At 39.7% G+C, this 20,761-nt stretch overlaps 1 protein-coding gene and 1 long non-coding RNA gene across 34 annotated transcripts in view; one reads left to right on the forward strand and one right to left on the reverse strand.

The window, feature by feature from the left end:
* Positions 1 to 9,746: 9,746 nt before the first annotated feature.
* LOC129658990 (uncharacterized) lies at positions 9,747 to 15,770 on the reverse strand. Its single transcript, XR_008717711.1, has 3 exons — positions 15,462 to 15,770; positions 11,519 to 11,611; positions 9,747 to 10,133 (listed from the first exon to the last, which is right to left on the reverse strand). It is a non-coding gene; the product is annotated as an uncharacterized LOC129658990 (long non-coding RNA).
* Positions 14,746 to 20,761, forward strand: part of AHR (aryl hydrocarbon receptor) — a 513,500-nt gene continuing 507,484 nt past the window's right edge. For 4 of the 33 annotated variants that reach the window (XR_008717679.1, XR_008717678.1, XR_008717677.1 and 1 more), the window contains exon 1: positions 15,993 to 16,145. The gene's annotated coding sequence lies outside the window, so the exon portion shown is untranslated. Of the gene's footprint in view, positions 14,780 to 15,935; positions 16,146 to 20,761 lie in introns of those variants that run through there. The other 29 variants (XR_008717661.1, XR_008717664.1, XR_008717687.1 and 26 more) reach the window with 21 other exon arrangements.

Raw genomic sequence — 20,761 nt, forward strand, 5'->3', positions numbered from 1 at the left:
GGTTTGAGGACTGGATTCTGAGGTTACATCCCAGAAACATGGTGAGCAGGGACCTAAATAGAATGGCAAGCAGTCCCCTCCTGAGTGCTCCATGTTACCATTTGCAGAGTACTTATTTTTTACAAATATTTTTTGATTTGGACCATTTTTGAAGTCTTTATTGTTACAGCATTGGTTCTGTGTCATGTTTTAGTCTTTGGACCAGGAGCCGTGTGGAACCTTAGATCCCTACTCAGGGATGGAATCTGTGCCCCCTGCATTGGAAGGTGAAGGTAACCCCTGCACCCCCGGGAAGTTCCTGCAGAATACTTTTATATTCATTTTCTCTTGATTCCATGAGGTAAGGAGGGTAAGCATTTGTCCCACTTTTCTCAAGGAGAAACTGAAACCTCACAGATTATGCCGTGACCTAATATGTTATGATTAGTACTTTGCTAGAAATTAGTTTGGCCAGAAATGAGGTCTCCTGATTCATATCTTTGTGTTCTTTTTTTCCCCTCAAAAGATCGTCTGATAAAAACAAATAAGTACATAAATAAAATTTGAGGGTCAGTCCTTTCTTAAAACTTTGGATTAAAACACTGAGAGCTTCTGTTAAGTAAAAATAAATTCCCTAGAAGAGGTCTATTATTAATACTCATAGAATATTATGTTATAGTAGCCAAAATAATAAAAATAGCAAATACTCTGCCAGACAGCCTCAAAATGCCTTACAGATATTAACTGATTTAGTCTGCACAATGACTCTGTGATGTGGGTACCACAAATACTCCTTAGTCTCACATCTATTTAATTTAGCAAGTGTGGATAGCAAAGTTGGATAACAAGGGATATTACACTGTTTAAAACAATTTGGTTCCTGATTTTCAGACGGCAGGTAGTGGGAGTTTCCATGTGTATGTGCTTGGGTGCTCAGTTGTGTCCGATTCTTTGCAACCTCATAGATTATAACTTTCCAGGCTCCTTGGTCCGTGGGATTTTCCAGGCAAGAATACTGGAGTGGGTTGCCAGTCCCTTCTCCAGTGCGTTTCCATAGCAAGGGACTTACTCAAATTTTTTCACTTCCTAAATTTAATTAACAAGGATGTCTATGCTATTATATCTGCTTTATACTAGAGGAAACCGAGGCCGGGAAAAGTGAAGTAACTTGCCTACGGCTATCCAGCTTCTCTTTCACTAGGACCCTTAGTTGTGTCCCAGAAATTTTAGGACCTTAAGTTTTGAATGGAAAAGAGAAGGACAAAGTTAGAACCTAGAATGTTAGAATAGGGTTGTGGAGGTAGGTGGGGTGGAAGAACGGCTCTGGTGATGCAGGTGGGTGAGTTTAGGCCTAATGACATCCGCTTACCGATGATTTTACTTTGAAACCTGGCAAGCAAAAGCCTGACTTATTTCTAAAATATCTGATGTACAGAATCCTATTTATCTTAATGTTATTAGAAAAGGGATGAACTCAGCTGGAATCAGTGTTAACTCCCTTGGCTTCTTTCTATGTGTCTGTCTGGAATTGGAGGTTTGAGATACATGCTGAATAAGTTCTGCTTCGTTCAGCAAGTTATACAAGAAAAAAAATTTATTAGTGCTCTGTTTCCTAATGATACTCACTGGGCATTATTGCCAAGAGATGTTCCCTAAGAAAACAGTTTTATAGTCAAAGAGGCTTAGAAACCACATTATACAGCACCTACAAAGTATTGCATATTAGCATCTTAAAGGCATTCAGAAGTTCTGCAGGAATGAAGTCTGTTTAATTTTGCTTAACCAAGCATTTTTTTCAGACTATCTGATCAAAAAAATTTGGAAGGGGTTTCATTGTCATTTCATTTGCATAATATCTGTTAATATTCCATGGAACAAACCTTAGGAAATCTCAAAAAAATCTTTCACCAAGGTAGATATTTTATGGAAAATCAGACCACTGCTTAGTTGAGATGATAATGTACAACCTATTTCTAGGAAGATAGAGCTACTCCCACATTTCCATGGTAACATGCTTCTGTGGGCACAAGTTTCTTTTATGCACATCACATCATTTGCCTCTTAAAACCACTGTGAGATAAAGTAGGGCAGCTAAACTTATTCCACTTGACCTAAGAATGTGGCTTGAAAATGTAGAAGTCACTCTAGCTCCTCAGATACCCAGAGCTGTGCTGATGGCTGTTGCTTTGTTCCACAAATGTGTTGAATCATTTAGGTGTGCTGGGGCTTTGAGTTTTATTTTTCATCGTGGTGATTGCTTTTGCTTGATCTAACAACCTCCTTTGCAGTGGTTCCCATTAATGGTCTTAGGAAGATGTCTGACTGATGTGGAAAGAGACATTAATGGCTATGGAACTGAAAATAGAAAAAGAAACACTCTAGGAGAAAACAGAGGTAGTCATGTGTGTTCTAGACCATTGAAATAACCCTAAAGCGTGAAAAAAATGATAGAGATTGGTCATTGTGAAGTTGTGTTTACTTTCACAAAAATTTCTGAACATGGAGCAATAACCCAGAAGCCAATGAATTTATAAACATGTTTTTCAAGCAGCCAGGATTAGTTGTTGTTTTTCAGTTGCTATGTCTTCTCCAACTCTTTGTGACCCCATGGGCTATAGCACACCAGGCCTCCCTGTATCTCACCATCTCTTGGAGTTCACCCAAGTTCTTGTCCATTGAATCGGTGATGCCATCCAACCTCTCATCCTCTGCTATCCTCTTCTCCTTTTGCCCTCAATCTTTCCCAGCATCAGGGTCTTTTCCAGTGAGTTGGTTCTAGGCTAAAATATTAGAGCTTCAACTTCAGCATCAGTCCTTCCAGTGAATATTCAGGGTTGATTTCCTTTAGGATTGACTGGTTTGATCTCCTTGCTGTCCAAGGGACTCTCTAGAGTCTTCTCCAGCACCACAATTCAAAAGCATAAATTCTTTGGTGTTTAGCCTTCTTTATATCCAACTCTCACATCCATACATGACTACTGGAAAAACCATAGCTTTGACTAGATGGACCTTTGTTGGCAAAGTGATGTCTCTGCTTTTTAAAATGCTGTCTAGGTTTGAATGACTGAATTAGGATTTGAGTCCAGAACCACTCAAAGCCTAGGTGCTTGACGACAAGCCAAGGAGTACTGAAGTGAACCTGACTGCTTGGGTGGAACAAGTGAGCAGAAATGTGTTAGTTGCTCAGTCGTGTCCGACTCTTTGTGACCACATGGACTATAGCCAGCCAGGCTCCTCTGTCCATGGCAAGAATACTGGAGTGGATTGCCATTCCCTTTTCCAGGGGATCTTCCCAACCTAGGGATCAAACCCAGGTCTCCAGCATTGCAGGCAGATGCTTTACTGCCTGAGGCACCAGGGAATTGAGCAGAAGCATCCTGTAAATAGTCCTTTATCTGAATCAAGGATCGAATCATATTGTTAATTAAACCTGCCAGTGGAGCCATGTAGGTAGGCCCTTCAAGTTTGCCGTTTTAGGGGTGCTGTTGGTTTGTCTTGACGCTTAGACTCAAAGACATTTGCCCCAAGTTTACCCAGTTTGTTCATTCTCTCTGGAAAGCCCTAGGGGTAGCCTTATGACTCCCGAGAAGAGGGAATTGTTACTGTATACCATTATTTCTCTCTAGCCCCTTTTTGTTTTGTTAATTCAAATCTTTGCCATTGATGAGTCTGAATTTCTTGGTATAGCAGAGGGAAAAGAATGTTAACTTTGCCTTCAACATTTTTAATAATGCAACTGTGTAGATGGTAAGTACCACTTTGGAACAGTGCCTTTTTTTGTTGCATGGAGTCTCACTGTCAGTTATCACTGACTGTGACTTTATGATAGTGGATATCCGGCTGGTTTGACGTTAAACTTTGATATGACTTTGGAAGTGTGGGTCTGTGCCAAAAAGTGGTGTAAATAAGATTTCAGGTGGGAATATTTACTTATTTAAGACAACAAGCTAATAAAAAACTTAATCAGTTTGACATAAAACTTACTATGCGTACATGCCAAGTCACTACTGTCGTGTCTGACTCTTTGCAACCCTGTGGACTGTAGCCCACCAGGCTCCTCTGTCCGTGGGATTTCCCTGGTAGGAATATTGGAGTGGGTTGCCATACCCTCCTCCAGGGGATCTTCCTGGCCCAAGGATCGAACCCAGGTCTCTTATGTCTCCAGCACTGGCAGGAGGGTTCTTTACCACTAGCCTCTAAATGCTTCTTATGCAGTTTGTCTTATATATTTAAAACAGATCACTTTTATCCATTCACTGAAACTTATCCAGTTACTGTATAAATATGAAAATAAACTGTATTTCTTTCATTGGGGTATTCATTGAGCATTTAGGGGAATTGAAGTTCTGTTAACCAGCTTAACAATCTATATCAGTCTACATTCTAATGGTATTGATGGGCTTCTATGAGGCTTGGAGCACTTTGAAGGTAACAAAACAACATCGAATATTGTTTGTAGGGAATGGGTTGGAAGGCGTGGGAGTGTTTCTAAAGGGGGTTTTCCATATCCTTTTAGTTTATACAGTTCCTTCTAAAAACTCCTTAGCCTTCTATGAAGCTGTTCCTGGTATATAAGGATGGATTTCTGCTAATTAGGTACCTTCCCTCAGGATCCTACTTATAGTTCCAAATCAAAGCTTGAGGGAAAAGTCTCAAATTACATCCTACTCAATAATGAATTTAAATCTAGATCCTTAGGTGCAAAAGAATAATGATGTTCATTTTCAAAGAGAGTATTTTTCCTATTTGTGAAGATAAGTTGAAGATGCTAAAATGTGGCCCTTTGAGTAGTCATTATTTATAGGAGGGTGAATGTTTATGAAATATCAGGGTCTGAAAGTATCTCCCATTTTAGGGATGAGGTTACAGCAGCCAATTCATTTACATAAGCCAGGGAACACTGGATTAGTCTCTGGCTTTGTTCAAGCCCATCCATCCTGGGTCAGATCATCTAGAGATGAATGCTAAGATGATCTCCTGGTAATCCCTTGCGAGCTGCAGAAATATTCTAAATGTAGTTTTTCTCTAAATTATCTCTAAATAATAATTCTCACTCTGGTAAAGTGGTAGGAAACATAGTCTTAATGATTTATTCTAGCTTTTTAGTTTAACACTTAAAAAAGCAGGTTTCAGATATAGATGCTTCTGAATAGGAAAGGAGTTAAACCACCAGTAACTAGCTTTAGGTACCATAGAAAGACACTTAAACAGGGACGATACCAGTCCTTTTTGTTTCTTGATCCATTCTGCTGTGTCTATGTGCCTATGTGTGTCTGTGTGTGTGAATTTAAAATTACTCGTGCAATTAATAACTGGAATGAATTTTATTATAAATGGTGATACATAAACTGTTACTGGGAGAGGTTCCAACAAAGGGCTTTGTTTTTCTAAATAGTTAGAACTACCTTATTTGTGGAAAGAATGTAGTTGAATACTCTTAATTTGCTTTTACATTTTCTGCTAGGGCCAGTACATTGAGAGTTGTTTTCACTTTCCAATTTAAGAATGAACATTTTCTGCTAACTTCTTCTGTGAGATTTCAGGTAAATAGCCAACTTCATATGAGAACTTGATGTACTGCTTAGATGAAAGTATCAATATTAGATTATCAGTTATAAAGTTCAGTCCTGTCATTGGTTTTGTGTTGTGACACACATTTTAAAAAAATACCCAGGATTCTTTTTGTCTCAAGTAACAAACTTCAATAAAATGACTTTATCACACTATCTTAAAAGAAATATTTCCAAATTAAAAAAGTTTCAGTAGCTCAATAAACTACTTTATTATCTGAGAGAAGTCTGAAAGGGCATGTTAATCCAGACAGTGAGAAAAATGCAAATCTAACGATGTCCCTAAGGAAAGTCCAGGATACAGCCTATGAAGAATAAGTGGAAAAGTGGGCTTAGGAGAACTGTCACGTTAAATCTTCCAGAACAGTTTCCTGTCGCTCTATTTTTTAATGGCTGTAGTAAGCTCCAGAAACATTGATGTAACATCTATGTTTATTTTTCTAGCTAATTAACACAGCCAGCTTCAGATTTGTATTTTATCATTTGTTTGTCCCTATTGATTTCTGGGACTACCTTTGGAACATTTATAATTTTTTGTTGAAAAATTTGTGTTTTGGCCCATTAAGACATCTCCCTGAAGATTTTTACTTTCTTCCTGTTTGAAGTTAATTTATTTTTTCCTCTTGGTTCATACTCTTTGCAGAAATACTTAAAATCAACTTAGGCCTTGTGTGATGGGGCTCCTGTTAAAGCACACTGCTCTGAAGAGCCGTTGGGTCTGTGGCTGGCTGGGAACCTTAAATGCCCTCTTCTTCAGATTTTTTTTTTTTTTTTTTTTACTCTATTTCAAGTAAAAAGCTTACTGTGATACTTGGGATTTCCTCCTGTTTCCAGTTCTGGCCAGAAGTGTCTGTCTGGTTCTTTTAACTTAATGTCCTCAAGAAGTTAATTTTATAAGCAAGTCAAAAGCATTGTGTGGTAGTAGAAAATGCATACAGTTAGGAATCAGAAAAAATAGGCCAAATTTTTTTAGTCTCTCTCTGAGCCTCAACTTTTTTATCTGTAAAAGGGGGGCAATTATACCAACTGCATAACGTTGCAAAGTTCAGATATGAAGTAAATAATCTGGTACTTTGCATCAGTTCAGTTCAATCACTCAGTGGTGTCTGACTCTTTGAGACCCCATAGACTGTAGCACGCCAGGCTTCCCTGTCCATCACCAACTCCCAGAGTTTACTCAAACTCATGTCCATCGAGTTGGTGATGCCATCCAACCATCTCATCTTCTGTCATCCCCTTCTCCTCCTGCTCTCAATCTTTCCCAGCATCAGGGTCTTTTCAAATGAGTCAGCTCTTTGCATCAGGTGGCCAAAGGATTGGAGTTTCAGCTTCAGCATCAGTCCTTCCAATGAATATTCAGGATTGATTTCCTTTAGGATTGACTGGTTTGATCTCCTTGCAGTTCAAGGGACTGTCAAGACTCTGAATAGCACTATAGTTAAAAACATCAATTCTTCAGCGCTCAGCTTTCTTTATAGTCCACCTCTCACATCCATACATGACTCTGGAAAAACTATAGCTTTGACTAGATGGACCTTTGTTGACAAAGTAATGTCTCTGCTTTTTAATATGCTGTCTAGATTGGTCATAGCTTTTCTTCCAAGAAGCAAACATCTGTACAATAAAGGGTCAATTAATTTTAAATCATAAGAATTCTACAATTTAATGTTAAAAACTAACAGAATTTTTATGAACCGAGCTGTTTTTGTTTACTCTTTTCCCCAGGCATATGCTGACTACTGAATTTCTGCTCTTACCTAGTTTATGATGAATCCTGAGTATCTATATATCTAACAATAACTTTATGTTTTTTCATTATCTCTGTTCTGCTCAGTTTAAGAAGCAACTTTTGGAAAAATTTTTTGTTATAGTCTGCTCTCTTTCAAAGTATATGAGTCTAATAAACTTTTGACAGTTTTCAGTGTGTTTCTGTATTTAGGCAGTAGTTATTTGGCACTTCAAAATTAAGTGTCTTTCCAAATTGTTTTGCTGCAAAGCTATGCTATAAGAGGTTTTCATCCTTCAGGTTGTCTTGAAAATTTCTCTCTCTTACTTTCTCTCACTCTCTCTGAAAGACTGTTTCCAGATACTTTGCAACAAAATCTCCCATTCCACATACTCTTCTTTCAATGTAACTCTGACACTCCTCCCATTAAAACATTGGTTCTGTTACTTCTTTGTCAATTTGGTGATACTGTGTGATGTTATGTGGCTTCTAAAGCTAGGTCAGAAAAGCAATACAACTTCTGCCTGTCTCTGAATATGCTTGCCTTTGGAACCCAGCCACCATGGTGTAGGATTCCAGACCATGAGAGAAATACACATACACATTTTCTGGTTGACCACCAGCTCAGGGCCCAGCATCAACTCCCAGATGAAGACACCTTAAGATGATTATCACAGCCCTTAGGTGTGTGCTATGTCGCTTCAGTTGTGTCCGACTCTTTGCAACCCTGTGAACTGTAGCATGCCAGGCTCCTCTGTCGGTGGGATTCTCCAGGCAAGAATACTGGAGAGGGTTGCCATGCGCTATAGTCATTGGCTACCTTCAAGTCTTCTCAACATCACGGATCTGTGCTCTATATGAAGTCCTGACCCATAGAATCAGTACACATAATAAAACAGTACTTTTAAGATATTAAATTTTGAGGTGGTTTTAAATTAGCAGTAGTAGTTAGAACACTTTCCTTTCCTACTCCTCTTCCCATGGGCATGTCGATAGAACTTAATTCTGTGTTACTTACATGTTTGAGTAGATGTGAAATGATAATTTATTCAGTGCTTGCACTGTGCTGGGCACATTGGGTCCAAGCACTTTACACCTCTTGTGTGTGTGTGTGTGTGTGTGTGTGTGTGAGCATTCTTCCTGATTACTTTTTATTTGTGTTTAATTGGAGGATAACTGCTTTACAATATTGTGTTGGTTTCTGCTGTACATGAAACAGCCATAATACTCATCTCACTTAGATACTCTAGGAGAATACTGTAATAATGCCAATGATACCATAAGAGAACCACTGTTATTATTATCTGAATTTATAAAGGAGAAAAATCCAGAGGTTATATAATTTGTCCAAGGTCAAACATCTATTAATTGTTGGCTCCAAACCTCTCATTTTACATTTAAAATTACAGAGGCAAGTGAAAGTAGTAATCATAATTCTAGGTCAGAGAGAGCTTGGCTTACTTCATAGGTACATAGATTGAAAATAATAGGTTCCAAACACACAAAAAACATTTTATTCATTTAAGACTACTTCCTTTTGAACTTTAAAGAAAATACAAGAAGTTACCTAGTCTCTGAGTAACTTAACTAGTTGCTGGGATTCAGGGAACTCTGAATTAGTAAATCTAACCCTAAAAACCAAGATTTAGCATTACCTTTTGTCTTTTACAAACACATTTCCTCTAAGATGCACATTTTTTCAGCATTTTAACAGCTTAAAAATGATAATGCTTTTACAATGGATCATGTATCATAGTTGAATTGGCAAAACTTTAAATCATTTTTAGTGTTTTATATAAAATAATGATCTTACAACAGATTGTTTTATTTTAGTAAATTGTATGTATTTTACATTTTCAACCTATGAGATGATAGAATCTGGCAAACTTTATTGTTGCAACAAGGGCATACACATACAGGAAATGGCAAATAACCCAAGAATCCTTCTAAATGATTGATGCAGTGTTAAACTGAAAAGTCAAGGATTGTCAAAAATCTATCAGGCTCTGAAATGAGGCCAGCATTAGCCTTTCAATACTTGTCTTGCAAATACATGTATTTTTACCCAGAGAACTGTCATCACAGATAGACACTTGGTAATCAGTATTTAATTGGGTCTCTGCTGGAATAAGGTTTCATAACCAAAATTCAGCCCTTATGTGCGTGCTAAGTCGCACGCATGACTGGTTTTGATTTTCACAACCAAAATCCAGGGAAATTCCCTAGGGTACCTGCTGGTGTTGCCAAATACTTTCCTCTTCTGCAAATAAAGGCATCGTTTGCATTCAAGAGCTCCAGTACCTCATTTCATCCTGACATTTCTCTTATCAAATTTATGTTTTATAAATCAGTTATCATACAGTTATCTTTTCTAATTTATCACAGTATGTTTGCAAGCTTTTATGTCAATTTGTATTTTTGAACTCATTGTAGTAGTAACTGGGCTAAATATTTTTTTTTTTTTTTTGGTAACTGGGCTAAATATTGCTGGTTATTGTCACAGTATCTAATTTTCAAAGATCAGACGTGTTCCTAAAGCCTTAGTGATTTTATACACTCCAACAAACCAGTCTAAGAGCTTCATATTGATTGGAAGAATGATCACAGTGCAGTAGGAGCTGGGATTCTTGGAGAAGGTGCTTTCAAAGGAACACATTGCACAGACCAGGCTGGCAGAGCAGCTGCCTGTATTCAGGACTGGTGTGCCTGCTGTGGCCGTTGCAGATATCATCCCTGACTCAGGAACTCCAGATATGCTAGTTTCTTGATTGGGGCTATTTCTCAAATAATAGGATTTCTTGACTGCTGAGGAAGCAAGGTTTCCAGATTGGTTTCTTTGATGCTCCTCTGAGAGTTTCCTTTTGATTCAAAGGGAAAAGTAACAAGTATCTATTTTTAAATTAAATGAAACCTCTATTTTAATTCATAACATACAAATTGTAATAATTAAAGGTAAAATGACCTTTTAGGCCATTATGCTGCTTGTGATGAAATCCCTCAGAGATGTAGTGAAATCTAAGGCTCAATAGTTAGAATGGGGGTGTGTACCACTGCTATGGTTTTAAACAGCCCAGAGCAGAAGAGGCAGTAGGCAGTGTTCTGGGTTAAGATCAGAGGGATTAAAAGGAACCAGTTGAAAAGCTGAGTGAGAAGCCTGTTTCAGGCAGGAGATATGAGTTAAAATAATCTGAAATGAGAAAGAGATTCTTGGCATGAGAGAGTAATATAAATGCCAGTTTGTGTGGACACAGCAAACAAAAGGAAGACTGGTTCAAGAGTGCTGGAGAGCAGGCTGGGAGAACAGAAATGGATCAGTAGCACCTTATAGGCCATGAATCATGGACATTGTTGCTTGCCTACTTTCCTTTTCTCCTTGTTGTGGACTAAATGTTTGCATCTCTCCAAAAATGCATGTGTTGAAATCTTAACTCCCAAATGTGATAGTATTAGAATGTGGAGATGGGTGGCGCTAGTGGTAAAGAACCCACCTGTCAGTGCAGGAGACATAAGAGAACACAGGTTTTATCCCTGGGTCAGGAAGATCCCCAGGAGGAGGGCATGGCAACCTACTCCAATATTCTTGCCTGGAGAATCCCATGGAAAGATGAGTATGGTAGACTATGGTCCATGGGGTCACAAAGAGTCAGACACAACAGAAGTGACTTAACATGCATGCATGCCTCTGGGAGGTAATTAGGTCATGAGGGTGGAATCCTCATGAGTAGGTTAGTGCACTTATAAGAAGAGACCAAGAGAGTTCTTTGTCTGTCTGTCTCTCATATGTGAGAATACAAGGAGAAGACAGCTCTCTGTAGAGTGTGTGTGCATGCTTAATAGCTTCAGTTGTGTCTGACTCTTTCCAATCCTATTGACTGTAGCCTGCCAGGCTCCTCTGTCCATGGGGTTTTCACTGCAAGAATACTGGAGTGGGTTGCCATGCTCTCTTCCAGGGATCTTCCTGACCCAGGGATCAAACCTGGGTCTCCTGCATTGTAGGAAGATTCTTTACCACTGAACCACTGGGGAAGCCCAGAGCAGGACAAGAGCCTTCACCAAAAACCCAACCATGCCTATACTCTGATCTTATATTTCTAGCCTCCAGAACTGTGAGAAATAAATGATTATTGTCACTGAGACTATGATATTCTGTTACAGCAACCCAAACTAAGACATCCTTTTTTTCTGAATGTATGAATCTTACACATCTTCATGCATTGCCCTTATTCTTCAGTGAGAAGCTGACCTCATCTCCAGCTCCATGAATGGGTCCTTGTTGGCTCAGGCCAATCAGCATTTCCCAGTCCTCTGTCTGTAGTCATTTTTGTCGGGAGTGTGTCTGTGACCCAAGACATCCAGTTAGGGGAGATCATGGATGCTTGTTCCCTCCTTTTGGACATGAACAAAAATTTTCTTATCCTAATTGTGTCTGACAGACATTTTATGAGCCATTATTGTGAGAGATTCAACACCGTAGATGGCAGAAGAAAGCAGAAAGTGGAACTTTGATGACGTTTTTGAGATGCCCTATTTCTGGATCTTCCTGGTGTGAGTCAGTGAATTCCCTTTATCATTTACGTCAATTTCAAGTGGGTTTTCTTATCTTAACATGCAGAGACATAGCCCATTGGGAAACCATTAAGTGGCTTTATGCCAGGGAGTGGTTTGCCCTTGTTCCATTTTTTTTTAAAGGTTATTCTAGATTAAGAAAGCAGATTTATTGACTTACAAAAGAAAAACTGGATCAAGAAGATTCATTCAGAAGCGACTGGAGTTGTCTATGTGAAAGGTTTATAATGAATAAACCGGAAGGGTGACACTGGAGACAGAAGAAAGATCATACGCAAAGAAATATATTTTGGCAGTACAGTCAATAGGACTTGTTGAAGGGTTAGTTGAGGGGAATGAGGAACAGGAATAGTCGTGGGTGAGTCTTCCAAAGTCATGGGAAGTTTTTGGTTTGAACCATTAAGATGGTGTTATTTACTAATAAGGAGTCTGGTGGAGAAATCAGGTCAAGAGATAAAATGTGTGAGTCATCAGTTTATCTGTGGGTTTTAAATAAATAGAATTAGATGAGATCACTTATGGGGAGATTATACATAAAAAGTAAAGAAGGTCCTTGGATGGAGCCCTTGTGCTTGCCAAGTAGGGAGGTTGATCAGAGATTTAGGGAGTACATTAGAAAAAGTTGACTAGAAAGGCAGGTAGAAAATCTGCAGTATGGAGTTACCAGTCAATTCTAAAGAAAGTCAACTCTGAATACTCATTGGAAGGACTGATGCTGAAGCTCCGACACTCTGGTCACCTGATGCAAAAAACAGACTCATTGGAAAAGACCCTGATGCAGGGAAAGACTGAGGGCAGGAGGAGAAGGGGATCACAGAGGATGAGATAGCTGGATGGCACAGAACTCAATGGACATGAGTTTGAGCAAGCTAGTGAAGGAGATAGTGAAGGATGGGGAAGCCTACGATGCTGCAGTCTACGGGGTTGCAAAAAGTCAGACACGACTAAGTGACTGAACAACAACAATAGAGAGTTGACATAACAAAAGTAGGGAAGTATTTCAAGAGAGGCTTCAGGCCTGTGGAAGCCTCCTGAGAGTTGAGCAATAGGGAGAGAAGGAACTATTTGGGTATGATGAAAATCGGAGATACTAGAAGGCTCTCAATAGTCAAAGATTAATTTTATTATTTATGTAAGACAGTTTTAAAAATCTATGTTTTGAAGATATTTCATGTATTATGAGTCATAATTAAGCAGAGTATTTGATCAAAATAATTATTCTAACTCAGATAACTCTCAGGCTGTATAGGTTCCATCCAACAAAAATAATTTAAAATTATTCCTATTTTTTACTTATACTTCTTAAAGAACATTAATGAATATTCATGCCATGACACTTCTTTTAAGTCATTTTTGTCCTCCTCTAATTATTTTAAATTTATAAGAGAGAGAGAGAAAAAAAAAAAAAGGGAGAGAAAAATAGTCCCTCCTTGATATTTTCACTAAATATCCCCCAGATACTCGTCTGTAGTCCTACTCCAAGCCATATCAGGACACTCTTGCATAATTGGAAAACTCAATTACTGTATTTCTGTGAACCTTTCTTCTGGAAGTAAATGCAAGAAGTTCTTTGTAAATTTTATCTTACTCTGATTGCTTTTTCCTTGTGGAGAAAAATTAGATGAATCAAATTATCTTCCTTCTTAAATCGAATTTTCCAGTCATGCTATATAAAAAAGTTTATGAGTCAAACTATTTTGCTTTTTTGGGGAGTATTCTTTTAAATAAGTTTTCCTACTGTGACTCATTTTCAAAAGTCAAAACACCACATTTAGAGGACATAAAACATTTACTGCATTTATGAAATTAATTTTCATTCCAGTGGCCAACTCCGGCTTTTCTTGGGTTGCTGCTTTGGAGAAGGTGATGTGTTTTCCATAATGTCATCATCCATTGAAATCCATCTGTTTCCTTGCCCCTGCAGTGAGGCAGCTCTTTCAAGTTCAGCAGGGAAGCCAAATTAAATACTAACCTCCATCTTCTCAGTAAGTATAGAAAAAACAAAAGTGAAAAAAAACAGGCCTATAGGGAAGAGACAGGTATGTATACTCCTGCTCTAGAGGTGTAATGTGAAACTAATATTCTGTTAAACCCGTTGAACATTTACTCAGATTTCTTCACCAGTGCAGTTCACATTTAAGATAAAAAATGACCCTGTCATACTGTGGAAGGAACAACATAAATTACTAGAGAAAGACAACTAGATAGGCCACACTTTCGGATTCAAGTTGGGAACCTGATAAGTACCCTTTTATTAATTAGTATGTACTTACATATCAAAGAACTCTCCAAATGGGAAAAATCTAGTCAGTCCCCAGTAGACCTTACTACATGGCTCCCTTCCATTCCTTTATTGACTGGGTCAGTTTTAAGCAGAAGAAAATAGAAAGCCAGGGCTCATGACTCGTTCCCCTGCCCTCTTGCTGTCGTTTTATAGCTCAGTTGTGTCTGACTCTGCAACCCTGTGGACTGTAGCCCACCAGGCTGTTCTGTCCATGGAATCTCCCAGGCAAGAATACTGGAGTGGGTTGCCAGTTCCTTCTCCAGGGGATCTTCCTGACCCAGGGGTTGAACCTGCTTCTACACTGGCAGGTGGGTTCTTTACCGCTTGAGCCATCAGGGAAGCCCTCCCCCACCTCCTACAGTAGTTTAAATGCTGAGGTGTCCTAAAACTTCGGATATACTTTGGAAACTAAACTGAGGAATTTTTTTCTTATTCATTCTGGTCCAGTGCAAATATTTGTCTATTGAGAAATACATAATACATTAGACTCATAAACCCACCATCTGCCTTAAGTAAGCCAACACCCACCTGTAAGGAGACGGATACAGGCTGGCATCCTGTTCCTCTAGCTCCTAAGTGGAGGCCGCTGACGCTATGGAGCCCTGGTTTGTTTGCGCTGCCCCATGCTAGGATTGCCTGATCCAGTTACAAAGGGTGTGTACTGTTTGTTGCAACCCATAAAGATTGCTTTCAGGTTCTATTAGAGAAATGTTTTTACAGGAGTGGGGTGAAACGGAGGCTAAAAAAGACCCTCAGCTTTGGGTATGTGGGTGCATTTGTGAATTCTTCAGGATAATGATTGATCATGGTGCAAGGGATAAAATCAACAAATACATCACCTCTTGTTCTGAGTAGTAACAGGTGTGATGGCCCACATTAGCTGAGAGAAAGAGATCATCCTTGGTGGAGAGGATGACAGCAAAAAAGGACCCTCTACTCACAGTGGTTTATCTTTTGAAATGAGCAGAAGTCCTCATTTTAACTACAGACATTTGGCTGACACTTGACCTTAAGAGTTCTTCCTGAAAAGCTTGCTCTTGCTACTTAACAATAAGCTTACAGAATCTAGAAAATGAATTTGTAGTGGAGTGGTTTTTCCTTGAAGCAGCTGCCATTGCTTTATTTTTACTATTATTTTATTGTTTTTGCATATCCTTTTTAATTGACATAGAATTGATTTAGAATATCACGTTAATTTCAGATGTACAGCACATTGCCATTGCTTTCTTAAAGAAAAGCTACCCACCTGCCCACGCCCCAGTCCCTCACCCTCTCCCGCCAGAAAACAAAAATTTCAGGATGATCACACTGCATAGTGTTCCCCTGAAGGGCTTACCTCTGAGGTTGTCCTCCTTTGGAAAAGACTCTAATACAAAATGGATACAGAAAGATGACTGATTTTTGTATTTTAGAGGTTGAAGGTTTTGAAACAAACCAACAGCCGTGTAATTTTTATGAAGGTTTTAGAGTGGTATTAGCAGGTCTGACCTAAGAAACATGATTGGCTAAGACTCCTCTGTGATATATACAAGTTATTTGCCACATCTAGGTATGAAATCAACTCTAGCTACATATATCGGCTCTTTTGGGCTGTGTTGCTTTACTCAGCATTTTTTCTTAGGATACGAGGAAGTTAGATGATGGATGTGAATGCAGTTCTTAAGTTCCTCTTAGGGCTAATGAAGTCAGAAGAGAGCGCTTCAATACAGTTTCTAGGTTTCAGGTAGACAGGTGTTCTTAATAAGTCGTTGAAACCCCTTTATTGTTAGTACCTGGAAGCACTAATGCTTCAACAGCCTCTGTTCCAGGGTTAAGGGTGGAAACGACAGGTGGGAGTACTAACCACAAACGTCTTGGGGGCGGGGAGGGGGGCGTGGCGAGAAAACGCTGGTGATGTCAGAACTGACGGAGAGCTGGTCCCGCAAGCTGCGCTCTCGGTGGTAGTGGTGCCTGGAAGGACGTCTTTAAGAATGAAGAATTCTGCCAAAAGGAAGCTGCTTCCTTGGAAAGTTTCCTGTGGGTACGGTGCAGTAATGTGATAAAGTAGGAATAGCGGGTCATTTATATCCGCCATTGTTCACAGGGTGTTGTGTTTGGGACCGGAAATCACACCGTCCTGTCCATTTCTCTTGGTTCCCTTAGATGCCCACGTTGGGAATGAATTGCAGAATCACCGAGAGCTGGTGGAAGCCAGTTCTTTGGTTTGTTGGGGGTGAAATCTCCAAGCCGAGAATAGCGGGACTGTTTCTATAAAATGTTAATTGGAATCAATGTGCATTGCCCTTCTTTTATAAAGAATACACACTACATGTTTTCCGTTATTGCACACTGTCAGTTTTGATTGAATCCTGTTTTTCACAACATACAGCTCTAAAGCAGAATAATGTGGTTAAGTGTGTTGACCCTGGGGCCAAACTTGCTGGGTTTGAGCACTGGCTCTGCTAATTAGCTTTGTGACCTTGCTTTGCTTTTCTTTTCTTTTTTTTTCATCAAGTTATTGAACATCTTCAGGCCCCAGCTAATCATAAGTAAAGTGAGGGGCACGGTATTGCACATTTGTGGTGGGGTATTAATGAGTAAGATCTCAGCTCAGTGCCCGGAACTAGAGAGTTTAGTATGTTTGCTTTAATAATAACTAAAAATACCAAATGTGGTAATCAGCTCCATCTTGGTGTGACTTTTGCTTCTGCATTAAAACCGCAGCATTAGTTTTCATATTTCATAAACCTGACTTGACCAATTATGTAAAGGTCTTTGTGTACTAAAGTAACATTTTGCTGGGCAGAAATTTGTCTGGAGGTTAGGTGCTGCTGCTGCTAAGTCGCTTCAGTCGTGTCCGACCCTGTGTGACCCCATAGACGGCAGCCCACCAGGCTCCCCTTGTCCCTGGGATTCTCCAGGCAAGAACACTGGAGTGGGTTGCCATTTCCTTCTCCAATGCATGAAAGTGAAAAGTCAAAATGAAGTCGCTCAGTCATGCCCGACTCTTTGCGACCCCATGGACTGCAGCCCACCAGGCTCCTCCGTCCATGGGATTTTCCAGGCAAGAGTACTGGAATGGGGTGTCATTGCCTTCTCCGGGAGGTTAGGTGAATAACAGGCAAATTTACAGGGAGAAATGATTTTTCAGTTGTAGGAGAAGCTTTGGTGTTTCCTTACCCCCTAACTGGGGGTGGGGGAGGGGACAGCACGTGGATTGGTTTGCTAGGGTTGTCCTGACAACCCTGACCACACACAGGCTAACTTAAAACAACAGAAACTTATCCTCTCACAGATGAAGCTAGAGTCCCAGATCAAGGTATTGGCAAGACTGGTTCTTTCTGATTGCTGTGAAGGACAATCTGTTCACTCTCATCTGGCTTCTAGCAGTTTGCTGTAACTTGCAGCATTCCTTGGCTTTGGTAGCATCACCGGGATCTCTGCCTTCCTCTTCACATGATATTCTGTCTCTGCGCATGACTCTGTGTTCAAAGTCCCCTTTTTTGTTAGAATGTCAGCCATACTGGTTTAGGGGCCCACGCTCCTCCAGTCTTACCTCATCTTGGTCAATAATACCTTCAGTGACTCTATTTTCAAATAAGGTCACCATTTGGAAACACTGGGGGATTTAAGACTGCAACCCCTGAATTTTGGGGGAACCCAGTACAACCTGTAACAGTATCTTGTCCTTGAAAACACTATAAGGTATTTCAAGAAGTTGCAGGAGTCAGTCACTACTCAGCAAAAATCCAATTGCCTGATTTCAAAGCTGTGGGCAGTGGATTCATTTCATCTTTTAAGAACAAATGCTCATAAACTGATGTTCATAAAGTTCAGCACTGTAACCACAGGGGAATTACACATTTAATGGCATCGTACTTTAGGTGATTGCCACCTTCTTGCCTCCCCCTGAAGCAGTCACGATATATTTTATGAGGGTGTGTGCATGCATGGATGTGAGAGAGGCTGCTTTTCAGCAGCCAAGTGCTTTTAGTTTTGTGAAAAAATAAATGTTGCATTAGAAACAATGTTTAAAACCTAGGTGGGCAGAGGGGAGGTTATCTTTTGTTACACAGTAAGGATGTTTGTGAATACACAGATTTCCTGTTATGCTACTTTCAGTGCAGTAGTGTTCAAGGAGTGCTACTGTAGATTCTCAAGCACATCTGTCTCAGTCTTTATAGTATGTGATCCTCTGTGTTAAAGATCTTCACGACCCAGAGAATCACGATGGTGTGATCACTGACCTAGAGCCAGATATCCTGGAATGTGAAGTTAAGTGGGCCTTAGAAAGCATCACTACAAACAAAGAACAAAGCTAGTGGAGGTGATGGAATTCCAGTTGAGCTATTCCAAATCCCAAAAGATGATACTGTGAAAGTGCTGCACTCAATATGCCAGCACATTTGGAAATCTCAGCAGTGGCCACAGGACTGGAAAAGGTCAGTTTTCATTCCAATCCCAAAGAAAGGCAATGCCAAAGAATGCTCAAACTACCGCACAACTGCACTCATCTCACACGCTAGTAAAGTCATGCTCAAAATTCTCCAAGTCAGGCTTCAGCAATATGTGAACTGTGAACTTCCTGATGTTCAAGCTGGTTTTAGAAAAGGCAGAGGAACCAGAGATCAAATTGCCAACATCCACTGGATCATAGAAAAAGCAAGAGAGTTCCAGAAAAACATCTATTTCTGCTTTATTGACTATGCCAAAGCCTTTGACTGTGTGGATCACAATAAAGTGTGGAAAATTCTGAAAGAGATGGGAATACCAGACCACCTGACCTGCCTCTTGAGAAACCTGTATGCAGGTCAGGAACAACATTTAGAACTGGACATGGAACAACAGACTGGTTCCAAATAGGAAAAGGAGTTCGTCAAGGCTGTATATTGTCACCCTGCTTATTTAACTTATATGCAGAGTACATCATGAGAAACGCTGGACTGGAAGAAACACAAGCTGAAATCAAGATTGCCGGGAGAAATATCAATAACCTCAGATATGCAGATGATACCACCCTTATGGCAGAAAGTGAAGAGGAACTAAAAAGCCTCTTGATGAAAGTGAAAGTGGAGAGTGAAAAAGTTGACTTAAAGCTCACCATTCAGAAAACGAAGATCATGGCATCTGGTCCCATCACTTCATGGGAAATAGATGGGGAAACAGTGGAAACAGTGTCAGACTTTATTTTTTTGGGCTTCAAAATCACTGCAGATGGTAATTGCAGCCGTGAAATTAAAAGACGCTTACTCCTTGGAAGGAAAGTTATGACCAACCATGACAGCATATTCAAAAGCAGAGACATTACTTTGCCAACAAAGGTCCATCTAGTCAAGGCTATGGTTTTTCCTGTGGTCATGTATGGATGTGAGAGTTGGACTGTGAAGAAGGCTGAGTGCCGAAGAATTGATGCTTTTGAACTGTGGTGTTGGAGAAGACTCTTGAGAGTTGCTTGGACTGCAAGGAGATCCAACCAGTCCATTCTAAAGGAGATCAGCCCTGGGATTTCTTTGGAAGGAATGATGCTAAAGCTGAAACTCCAGTCCTTTGGCCACCTCATGCCAAGACTTGACTCATTGGAAAAGACGCTGATGCTGGGAGGATTGGCGGCAGGTGGAGAAGGGGACGACAGAGGATGAGATGGCTGGATGGCATCACTGACTCGATGGATGTGAGTCCGAGTGAACTCCAGGAGTTGGTGATGGACAGGGAGGCCTGGCATGCTGCGATTCATGGGGTCGCAAAGAGTCGAACACGACTGAGCGACTGATCTGATCTGATCTGATGTTAAAGTTTGTCTGAAGCCTGGCACAGAATCTTAACCTAATCTAAAATTCTGAAGGACCTTACTAAGGAAACCTTGTGCACTTCTGTATTTTAAATTTAAACCAATGATGAGAATTTCTTTAGCCCCTATAATGTGCTTTATTGTTTAATCATGTGGATTTCTGTAATGGAGGGATATATTCTTGTTCAGAGATGCATGAATGCTGCATCTTGTGTGAAGCCCCACTTGGAGTCAGGGCCATCCTCATGATGGATCTTACCATTAGATTAGGAACTCTCAGGAACAGAATTGCCTTATTTTTATCTATTTTATCTTTGGATCCATAATATCAAACACAGTGTATGGCACAGAGTAGAAGCTTAATTGGGACAGATTAAGTGCTATAAAATAATTGAAATTACTTTCTGGAACTTAGAAATTGATTGACTTGAAATATAAAATAAATGTTGCAAAAAAAGAGGAATGTTGCTGTTTTCAGCAAAAAATGAGAAGGGGCAGCTTGTACAGTAACTCTAGATAGGGGTTGCCAGTGTTAGGAAATGAAAGTACAGGTCACCCAGTTAAATGTGAATTTCACATAAATGACAAATATGCTTTTAGTATAACTGTCCTACATGTTGAATAGGATATACTTTTATTTTTTAAAAAAGGTTGCTAATCTCTCATTTAAATTCAACTGGATGTTCTTTACTGACAATCCTATTCTAATCTCTTTTTGAATATGTAACTTTTAAAAACTCTTATATTTCTTTGAAATGTAAATGAAAGTTCGCTAGACTCCTCTATGAAAAAATGCCTGTACACAAGGAATTGTGCATATTGTTTCAGATAGTTAGCATAAGTAGTATAATTCTTAACACTGGGTGTAT

The sequence above is a fragment of the Bubalus kerabau genome, chromosome 8 (assembly GCF_029407905.1).
Source record: "Bubalus kerabau isolate K-KA32 ecotype Philippines breed swamp buffalo chromosome 8, PCC_UOA_SB_1v2, whole genome shotgun sequence".
NCBI classification, from domain to species: Eukaryota; Metazoa; Chordata; class Mammalia; order Artiodactyla; family Bovidae; genus Bubalus; species Bubalus kerabau.